The sequence below is a fragment of the Nyctibius grandis genome, chromosome 6 (assembly GCF_013368605.1).
Source record: "Nyctibius grandis isolate bNycGra1 chromosome 6, bNycGra1.pri, whole genome shotgun sequence".
NCBI lineage: Eukaryota > Metazoa > Chordata > Aves > Nyctibiiformes > Nyctibiidae > Nyctibius > Nyctibius grandis.
This window is the reverse complement of record NC_090663.1, coordinates 43,031,566-43,042,175: the sequence shown is the minus strand read 5'-3', so window position 1 is coordinate 43,042,175 and position 10,610 is coordinate 43,031,566.

The following is a 10,610-nucleotide window of genomic DNA, read 5'->3' as shown; positions in this document are numbered from 1 at the left end:
AGCATATGAAGGAGTTAGAGCTGCTTCAGAGGTAATTGGTACTGAAGCACAACTTCTCCTGGCACCTCGATTACCAGTGCTAGGCTGGATGTTCAAGGGTAAGGTTCCCACTACCCATCATGCAACTTATGCTACATGGAGTAAATGGATTGCATTAATTACACAGAGGGCTTGAATAGGAAACCCTAATCGCCCAGGAATCTTAGAAGTGATCATGGACTGGCCAGAAGGCAAAGACTTCGGAATGCCACCAGAAAAGGAGGTGACATGTGCTGAAGAAGCCCCACCATATAATGAACTACCAGAGGATGAGAAGCAGTATGCCCTGTTCACCGATGGATCCTGCCGTCTTGTAGGAAAGCATCGGAAGTGGAAAGCTGCTGTATGGAGTCCCATACGACGAGTCACAGAAGCCACAGAAGGACAAGGTGAATCAAGTCAATTTGCAGAGGTAAAAGCCATCCAGCTGGCTTTAGACATTGCTGAACGAGAAAAGTGGCCAAGGCTGTATCTTTATACTGACTCATGGATGGTAGCAAATGCCTTGTGGGGGTGGTTAAAGCAGTGGAAGCGAAGCAACTGGCAGCGTAAAGGTAAACCTATTTGGGCTGCTGAATTGTGGCAAGATATTGCTGCTCGGCTAGAGAAACTAGTCCTGAAGGTACGTCATGTAGATGCTCACGTACCTAAAAGTCGGGCAACTGAGGAACATCGAAACAACCAACAAGCGGATCAAGCTGCTAAAGTGTTCCAAATAGATTTGGACTGGGAACATAAAGGTGAACTATTTTTAGCTCGGTGGGCTCATGACACTTCAGGTCATCAAGGGAGAGATGCAACATACAGATGGGCTCGTGACCAAGGGGTGGACTTAACCATGGACTCTATTGCACAGGTTATCCATGATTGTGAAACATGCGCCGCAATTAAGCAAGCCAAACGGTTAAAACCTTTGTGGTATGGGGGGCGGTGGTTGAAATATAAATATGGGGAGGCCTGGCAAATTGACTATATCACACTCCCTCAAACCTGCCAGGGTAAACGCTATGTGCTTACCATGGTGGAGGCGACCACCGGATGGTTGGAAACATACTCTGTGCCCCATGCCACTGCCCGGAACACTATTCTGGGCCTCGAAAAGCAAATCTTGTGGCGACACGGCACGCCAGAGAGAATTGAGTCGGACAACGGGACTCATTTCAAAAACAGTCTCATAGACAACTGGGCCAAAGAGCATGGCATTGAATGGGTATTTCACATCCCCTATCATGCACCAGCCTCTGGGAAAATTGAATGGTATAATGGGCTGTTAAAAACTACCCTGAAAGCAATGGGGGGTGGAACCTTTAAAAACTGGGATAAACATCTGGCACAAGCTACCTGGTTAGTTAACACCAGGGGATCTATCAATCGAGCTGGCCCTGCTTAGTCAGACCTTCTACATACAGTAGAAGGAGATAAAGTCCCGGTGGTGCATGAAAGGAATCTATTGGGAAAAACTGTCTGGATTCTTCCTGCAACGGGCAAAGGTAAACCCATTCGTGGGATTGCTTTTGCTCAAGGACCTGGATGTACTTGGTGGGTGATGTTGCAAGATGGTGAAGTCCGATGTGTCCCTGAAGGTGATCTGATTCTGGGTGAGACTACTTAAGTCCGAACTGTATGTTGTTACTGCATAAGTGTCTTTCAGGTTAAGACAGTGGTGATGAGACCGGAGCTAGCTTCATCAAGTGGCGTCCAGTAACCTCCTCGAGTCTGACATCTTTAACCTGCAACCCGTGGGCACGAACCATGACAAAAGAGAGACTGCTAGCCAGAGAGACTGCTGAGAGACTGCTATCCAGATGGAAACCCACAATCCTGAACCAAATGAACTTAATGAACTTTTTGTATAGAGATGAATCATAAACTAGTGATATGTGTATATATATTTGAAAATGAAAAGGTAGTGGTGATTTGAGTATGACGTGAATGGTATGGAATAAGGGGTGGAATGTCCTGGTTTGGCCCAAACCAGGCCAATTAGTCTTAGAGAAACCAAGGTCACTGCTAAATTCCTCACTGCTTATGAGTGAAGAGCCGAAGGGGGGTCGCACCTGCAGGGAGGAGCAGACAGGGCAGGTGACCCAAGATTGACCAACGAGGTATTCCATCCCATACATGTCATTCTCACTTTCCTATTTATCACTAACCCACTGCCTCCTAGAGGTGGGGCCCAGGAGGGAGGGGCCCTCCTGTCTCCCACTGATTGGTACCAGCTTTGCCAATTCTCCAGTTAAAAGCCTGCAGGTGTGATGGCAGGAGAGCTACTGCATTTTCCCCTCTGCCTGTGCTGGGGGGAGCAACTCTACCTGAGGAGGATTTCCAAGCTCTCGATCTTGGTTTTGTATATATTTGTATATATTTGATTATTTCTATTATTCTTATTATACTCTTTTTCATTACTATAGTTTATTAAAACTGTTTTAACTTTCCAACCCGTAAGTCTCTCTCCCTTTTCCCTTTCCCTTAGGGTGGGGGGGAGAGGGTTAACAGAGAGCATCTGCCACCGGGTTAATAGCTGGCCCAGCTTTAAACTGTGACAAGTCTTTATAGGTGGATTTGTGCTGATCTACACCTGTGACTGTAAAGTCTCATGACAGCTCTTTCTTTCTCTTTTCATTTCTTCTAGGATGTTGTTTGTTGAGTTCCAGAACTGGGGACTCCATCACCTCACCCTGGAGAGGAGGGAAATAGTATTTGTGGTCAGTTTGGTTTGACATTGACATTTCATTTAGAAATTGAACGTGAGATTTCAGTTTATGCATATTTTCAACTACCATTAGCAAATCTTGACAGTTTTGTCACATGCTCTGGAGCAGCATTTACCGTTAGTGCCCAAGTCCATGTAAGTTAATACTTTCTTCTGCATTTTCTCTGGAATTGTGTAGCTCAGAAGCTGTGACAATACATTTGGAGATGAACTTTAGTTTTCTGGGATAGGCCAAAAATGACTTTTAACTGAATGTTTCTCTGAATATCCAGAAATTAAGTGAAGCTGGAGGCAAAGAGCTAACTAAGACTAAGGCAGCTAACAAAGCCTGCTTTTCTCCAGAGGGCAGAGAGCAATGTCAGGCAGGAGGTGTTGGAGTGGGGCAGAAAATTCCAACACTTTTTTGGAGGATTCTTGCACAGTTCTTGCCTTCCCTGACTACAAGTGCTGTGCAAAATGCTTAGTCCTCACAGCAACATTTGGCAAAGAGGGAAAGCTCCACCCCTGCAGGACCTGTACACAGTTAATGACCCAGTGCTGTATGCTATCTCATGACTTTTTGTCTGTAGCATGGATCTTGACTCTGATTCCGTTGACTAGTACACTGGTTTCAGTCTCACCGAAGTGGGTGGGATCTAAGCACCTCCCTGAAGCTGAGGGTGCGTTTTCAAGTATTGCTTTACATAGAGATGCTTCTGCAAAATGACTAATGTTTCAGTGCTGAAGTTCCATTTAATTTGAGAACAAAAATATTTTGTTGTAAATGCAGCACCAAGGCTTGAAAAGTACAGAAATTAAATGTGTTTAGTTTATTTAAACAACTATGATTGCTTTTCAAGCTATCACTAATTGAAAATGCTATTAACAAAGTTTAATATGTTTTTAGTCTGTGAAACAGACCCCACAGATCTTTGTTGGCACCCTGTAGTATTTTAATTTATGCTACTAACATATTTTCATGGTCAAATGTTGTAAGAAACTCTCCTTGGAAATGAAGTTTGAATTTCATTCCAGCGTGTAGAGTGATTACTGAGCCATTTTTCTTCTTTAAGCTGTGTAAACATTTTTTTTCAAGAGTTCATGGTATGATGAAAACTTGAGGGAAAATTAGTGGCCAAAAGCAATCTTACTATTCATACCAATATGTATACAGACTCTTTATTGTTCATACAAATGAATCTTATTCTTTAGCCATGGAGTTTGCACCATGTACGTGTCATAGACAAATATCTATACTGGAAGAAATAGCTACTTATCTTCAATTCAGCTTACCAGTACAAAATTTGTAATTTATAGAAACTTTTTGGTTTTTTGAATGGTTGACATATTAGACATAGTGAGGAATGACAAGGAGTAATGAGACTACTCAGATGATATATCTGATGATTTTTCAAGGAACACAGTCCCAGAGAGGGGCCTTCTGAACACATTTTTGGTTTTGGCCTCAGTGTAAAATAATTATTTTTTTTTTAGACAGAACTCACTTGCACTCAGTGGACAGTTCTGTTCAATAAATACAATAGCAACGTATGTTCCCTTCTGCTTTTTTACTTGCCCTTATTCTTTGGATGCTTAGCTTTCAAAGGGAAGTTGTTTTTTGGAGGAGTTTGGGGGTTTTGTTTTGTTTTGTTTTTATTTGTTTTTACTTGTTTTACAAGTAAAAAGTAATACTAGCAGCTCAGACACCAGGGGGAGAAAAACTCATATGAAAAAAAGTAAATTCCTCCTGCAACAAAGACTCTGTCGTGAAATATTTGGGAAATATCCAGTGCATAGAATCACAAGTATTTCAGTGACTGTGAAATTGTTCCATCTATGAAAATATATACAAAAATATATAAGATATTATAACAGGTAAGGCAATAGATTTGCCTCAGCAAGTGGATTTTGAGACACATAATATGTCAAAGATTATACTTCAGTTAATGTGTGTGTGTTTAAATTAAAGAGCAAATCTAATTTTGGTATAATTCAGGAACTGAGAAGAAAAATGAAATTGCAAATTGGACTTAGATTTAAGCATATTCCGTGAACTTCACAGAGCAGATTTGACAGATGAACATCACTGAAAAATAATGCTTTACAACTTTTAGAAAAGTTACTAGCTTCAGGTACATGCATAAATAGTGTATGTTGCTTTAGAACAAAAGATAATTTCTATTGTATGTGTATTCTGTGAGTGTGTAGATATATAGATACATATATGTGGAGATATGTATGTGTGTGTATATATAGAATCGTTTTGGTTGGAAAGGACCTTTAAGATCATCAGGTCCAACCGTTAACCTAGCACTGCCAAGTCTACCCCTAAACCATGTCCCTAAGCACCACATCTACTCATCTTTTAAATAACTCCAGGGATGGTGACTCAACCACTTCCCTGGGCAGCCTTTTCCATATATATATATTAAAATATATATATATATATAAAAAAAGTAATCATGTACAGAGGGTGTAAAAATGAAAGTGTAGCAGTCCCCGTATGAAGTCAATATATAATGTTCTTCCTCTAGGAAAATGTGAGTATAAGATGAAGTGCGGGTGTAGCATTGGGCATGTATGAACACCTCGCTGCATTTTCTCTAGCCTTGCGTTAATACATACCAAGGAAAGTAACTCTCTTAAATCAAAACAGCAGCAGTAGTTTTGATAAGTGTCAGCTAATTTGTAAGCATTGCTGAGAGCAGTGTATTTAAACAGCCTTACAAATGCAGAGGAGAAAAAAGCTCCATAAAGGAACACTATATCTGTTTGAAGTGAAATTGCCAGAAGGATTTTGTACAAGGAAGATGATTCACTTTTGTAACAGCTGTTCCAGAATACATGGCAGAGATTTCAGTATTCTCTGCCCATCTGTGGGTCTTTCTTGAGAACTGCAATATTCATGTGTATGTGAGGTTAACCGCTTGTAGTGTCAATTGCAGCAGTATGTCTTCAAGGTCAAATGCTGTACAAGATTCTGAAGTGTTAGTCATTTATGTAAATAGGACTGGCTAGATGAACTGAAATACAACTATTTTTCTGAAGTTTTACATTCCTATGTTCCAAAAATATCTTTATTTCCTCTTCTCTTCTGTGGGTTTTGTTTGCAGCTGTGGGAAAGCGCACTCAAAGTTGTCTTTGTGCTTTTTTCTGAAAGCAGGCAGAAGTGTGCTCATTCTCATGTCCTATAGTAAAGAGTTCAAAGCCATGTAACTGAGCGCCTTATTTCCTGTTCTGTAGTTTCTCAAGACTGCGGCTACTGAGGAAAGCTTGCATTGTGAAGAGAAAAATGCTGCTGAGATACTTGGGCCATTTCTGTGGAGTGGAGTATCATGTGAGCTAATAAACTGGCCTTACAGTTTGCCTGAAATCAGTGAAATGAGTGATGGCTTAAGTGAATATCTTCTTGGTGACTGCTGAAGAGGCAAAGTCCATGTTTTGGTGTAGCTGGAGTCTAGTTCACTGCTGAAATGCTGATGTTTAAGGTAGTCCAATGGAAAGATACAGAGGAGGTGGTGGCAAGGTCAGGGTGATAGATAAGGGATTAAATAGATCTTTTGTATTCTTGGATGTCATTACAATGAATTTCTGCTTCATGAGGCTAAATCTAGAGCCTTAAACCATGCAGAAATCCTGGACCAGATGTCAGACCTGTCACCAGATGATCATCCTATCCTGTGTGGCCTCTTTTCTGGGTGAGAGGAGGAGGGCTAGAAACCCTCTGATGAAAGAAAAGCTGAAAAAGTGCAATTCTGTAGCAAGAAATTGATTCTGCTTCTGCAGTGGTAATAATCTCTGTAAGGTTTGCCCAGCAGATGCCAGCAGTGAATTAGCACAGAGCTTGTGGAACAATAAAAGAAGCTGAATATATCACTGTTGCAAATGCTTCACTGCTTAAAGCATGATTCCTTGAAATTAAGTTTTTTTCATTAAGGCTAATTTTGACTGTGACGATCCTCATCTTATTCTGTGAATCCCTGAGAGTGGTGTGTTAGACTGTCTCTGTATACAAGTCAGAAAACATTCAGGTTTAGATTTGGTCCACAGTTCATAATAATGGCTTTCCACATAAACAATGGGATTAAGTTACTTATTTCAAAGATGTTTCAGGTTTAGCCTTTTTGCATCTTCTGTATTTTTTACCTGACTTGTTCTCTTCCTGTTTACTGTCCTCGTCAGAGTAAGAGCATAACTCTTCTTGTTTGCTGTCCCTCTCAGTTTAAATTACAAATTTGACCTGACATTAAGCTGTTCCTTTTTGTACTGTAGGGAAAAAAAAAATCGAAGTCATATGGTATTATCCTTCACTTTCATTGAACCATCTGGGCTCCTGGAACCAGAGCTGAGAACTGTCAACATCTCTTGATGCAAAGCAAACAGGCTTAGCTAAAAGGGAAGTTCAAGCTGGAGAATCATCCTGTAGAAAGTTTAGAGCAGTTCAACACTGGAGGAAGGAAATCATTATCTGTCAGAAGAGCCCCATCCTGCCCAAAAGACATAGCATTAGATATCTAATGCTGTTCTTTTAAAGATTAGGCTCATACTCAAGATTTCAGTGGAAACGAGATTTTGGTTTTACCAAAGTTTATTTTTTGGTTTGCTGTTTGCAAAACTTATGTTTCAAACAAGAGGAAGAGGTCTAGTCTCTCGTATCAGGACTTCCTTAATTTAAGGAAACTACAAGGAGGACTTGTTACTGCATGGATCACCCCCTCATTAATAAAACTGATACACATGATTTGATGATACACATAATACAAGTCAATTCCAGGCCCTTCTGAACTGTACAGAACATAATGTCTCATCCACATAATTATGTTGATGACTGTGGTTATGTACCTTTAAAAAAAAAAATTTCCTTGAATCAAGGCATTAAATAATACAAAGTAACACTGTCATGTCACAATGTATTTGAAATGCCTTATGATTTGGGCTTACTATTTGAAACTGTAAAGACCCACTGAAAAGTAAACTCGTGTTACATGGAATTGAATGTTCATTACAAATAATGATCATTATATGAGTCTAGATTATTACTTGTAATTTTGTGTTCTTGGCAATTAGTATTTGTCATTTAAAATATTTATTTTTCCTTTTGGCTGAGTTTCCCTACAAAACTGGAACAGTCGTCTTAAAAATGATGATCTCCCAGGCAAAATAAATTAAGTCTTGGAATTATGTCAAGACTTTTAAGTGAAGGCGAAGTTTCAAAACAATCCTTGTGCAGAAATGAAACTCACTTTCTCCCTTTAACTCATCTGTCTACCTACTGCTTCTCTGGGTGTCTCTGTCTGTAAATCAAACATATGCTCTTTTTCTTGCTTTCTGGAAGACTTCCAAAGGCTGGGGGGAAGTCTTACAGGAAACCTTTCCAAAACATATTTAGGACTTGTTCTTCCTGTGCAGATAAAACCCTCAGATGTGTTTTAATACAGATTAACTGAAACTGGAAAACTGTAATATTTGGTTTGAGGCATTTTATTTTTAATTAAAAGGTAGAAATTTGATGACTATTTTTCCTATTAGAATTTTCATCAAGAGTTTTACTTCATTGTTGCTTCCTTGTTTCTTTCAGTGAGTTCCAGATGTGCTAATAACTTGAGATTTATCTTAGTATAAATGTTTATTTGATCAAATGAGCATGTATTGCATTCTGAGACTTCCTTATCGGATTATCAGATGGAAGTGAATGCCATCTCTGCCTTTCATGAAGTTTTCTGTATGGCTTTGATTTGAAAATGTCTGTCTTTGGGTTACAAAGATAATCCAGAAGAAAAGACCTATACATACAAGAAAGATATGGCTTTAATTCTTTCCCAGATATAGGCTCAGATTTTCCAGCTGTCCTGGAGTCTAATCACATATTGTATTAATCTAATTTTGTCATGTGTGACTGCTGATATACCACATAAATGGAATCCATTCTTAGAATACTGCCAATTCACAGAATTAGAATTTTGTACCAGTGCAATACCACAAGTTAATTGTGCAATGTCTAAAGTGATTTGCTCTGATTAATTTTAAATTTCTTTCTCTTTTTTTCCTCCAGGGAGCATTCATCAGACTTCTGGCCTTTTATTACTAACATTCTTAAATTAAATATTCTTTCATTGACCCCTTGGAAAACTCAACCCTCCCTGTTTAACAGTTATTTCTTTTAGGGCAGGAGGAGTAGAGATTAACAAAAGCAGTCAAGGCAACAATATACCATCAATATACATACTGACATTTATAATATTCCCATTGTTATTTGAAGTATCTTATTAAGAGAAGCTGCTGAGTTACACCACTCTAACTTAGTGTGGTGTTTGCTAGTTACATGGTTTGCATATACCATCATTATTACTAAACCTTCACTTGTTTATAAACTACATTGAAATACTGCTTAACAAGGAGAGAAGCAGAGGTAGATGATTGAGTGTTAGGACCTAACTAAAGAAGCATGCTGACTTTAAGTTTACGTCACATCTTTTACACTACTCTGTCATGTATTAGGAAATGCTCTGATATTAATGAGACAAAAGTAGAAATTAATACAATCAAATCAGATAGGAGTTGTTAGTCCAGAGGGATATATAGATGCTTTCAGGGGTGCTGATGGTGTGGCTAGCATCATGTGTGCATTCAAAATAGGCTTTAAAACTAATCTTAAGATAGCCAGAAATGGAGGTGGGGGGAGAATGATGAGTAATTCAAGGTATGTGTGTCTGCTTCTTTTCTTCTCCCCACAGTCTTATTACTCCCTGACTTCCACAGAAGTTAAATGTTAGTGTTTCCACTCTTCCAGTTACAATGCTGAAAAAAAACAATGCTTACATCAGTGAAATTAAAGCCAGTACTCCCGAGGAGGGTGAATATTAACTTTTCCCAGCTTTCCTGGGAGTTATTAAATCTTCTTATGCTATGAGCCTAAATAAACCACCATGTAAAAATTTATTTTTGTCAGGCATGTAATCCACGAAGTACTAAGGTTTGTTTCATAAATGTACCTGGGGGTTGACCTGGATTCAGAAGGTCTAGTGGTGCTCAGGAAGTAGGAAGCTCATTTTTTTTTTTTTCATTGCCACTATATGACATGCTCCATCTAAGAATATGTATCATGATACCAAAAGGGACATGTACAAAACATGAAAAAAACAGGTTATTCAGGATTTTATTGAGGTTTTAATCAACAAGGCAAGAAATAAGATTTAAAGGTTTAGAAAATGAGATTTAATAAGTAGACATTTCAATCAATGCCAAAGTATTCATCCTTGTGTATACAGAGAGAGAAAATTCATATATATATATATATCTAAAAGAAAACAAAAATATTTCTGAACTATTTTATAAATAGCTAAAATCCAAGAAGATAAAAATCTGTACTTTCTTGTGTGATATGCAACACATTCAGTTGCATATATAAATGAGGAAAGAAAATTTTGTCACTTGTTCTATTTCACATTTCCTAATAAAAAGTAAATTCTTAACTCCTTATAGGTATATTTGTGTTCTAGATTCCTGAACTGAATTTTGGTCTGGAGAATTCAAGATGTAAATAAGTAGAAAAGAATTATACGAAGAAAGTCAGGTCCACCAAAATACACTTGGAGTACATAGATCAGAACTTTCCAGGAGGAAAAACTGGCCCCTCTTACTACATAATCAAAAATGTTCAGAGCAGTGTGTTTATTCTACTGAATAAATACTATTATTAGTGCGTATAGAATCAAAATACGATGGTAAAGTATTCTCACACCAGATTTTCACTTCCATCTCCTTGTTATTAGGATGCGAATGTTTGAACGCTGTCACTCTTCTAGATACAATTCTAACCTTATTTTCCAAAAATTACTTTTCAAAATGTTTTATATTTAAGAAAAGCCAAAAATAATTA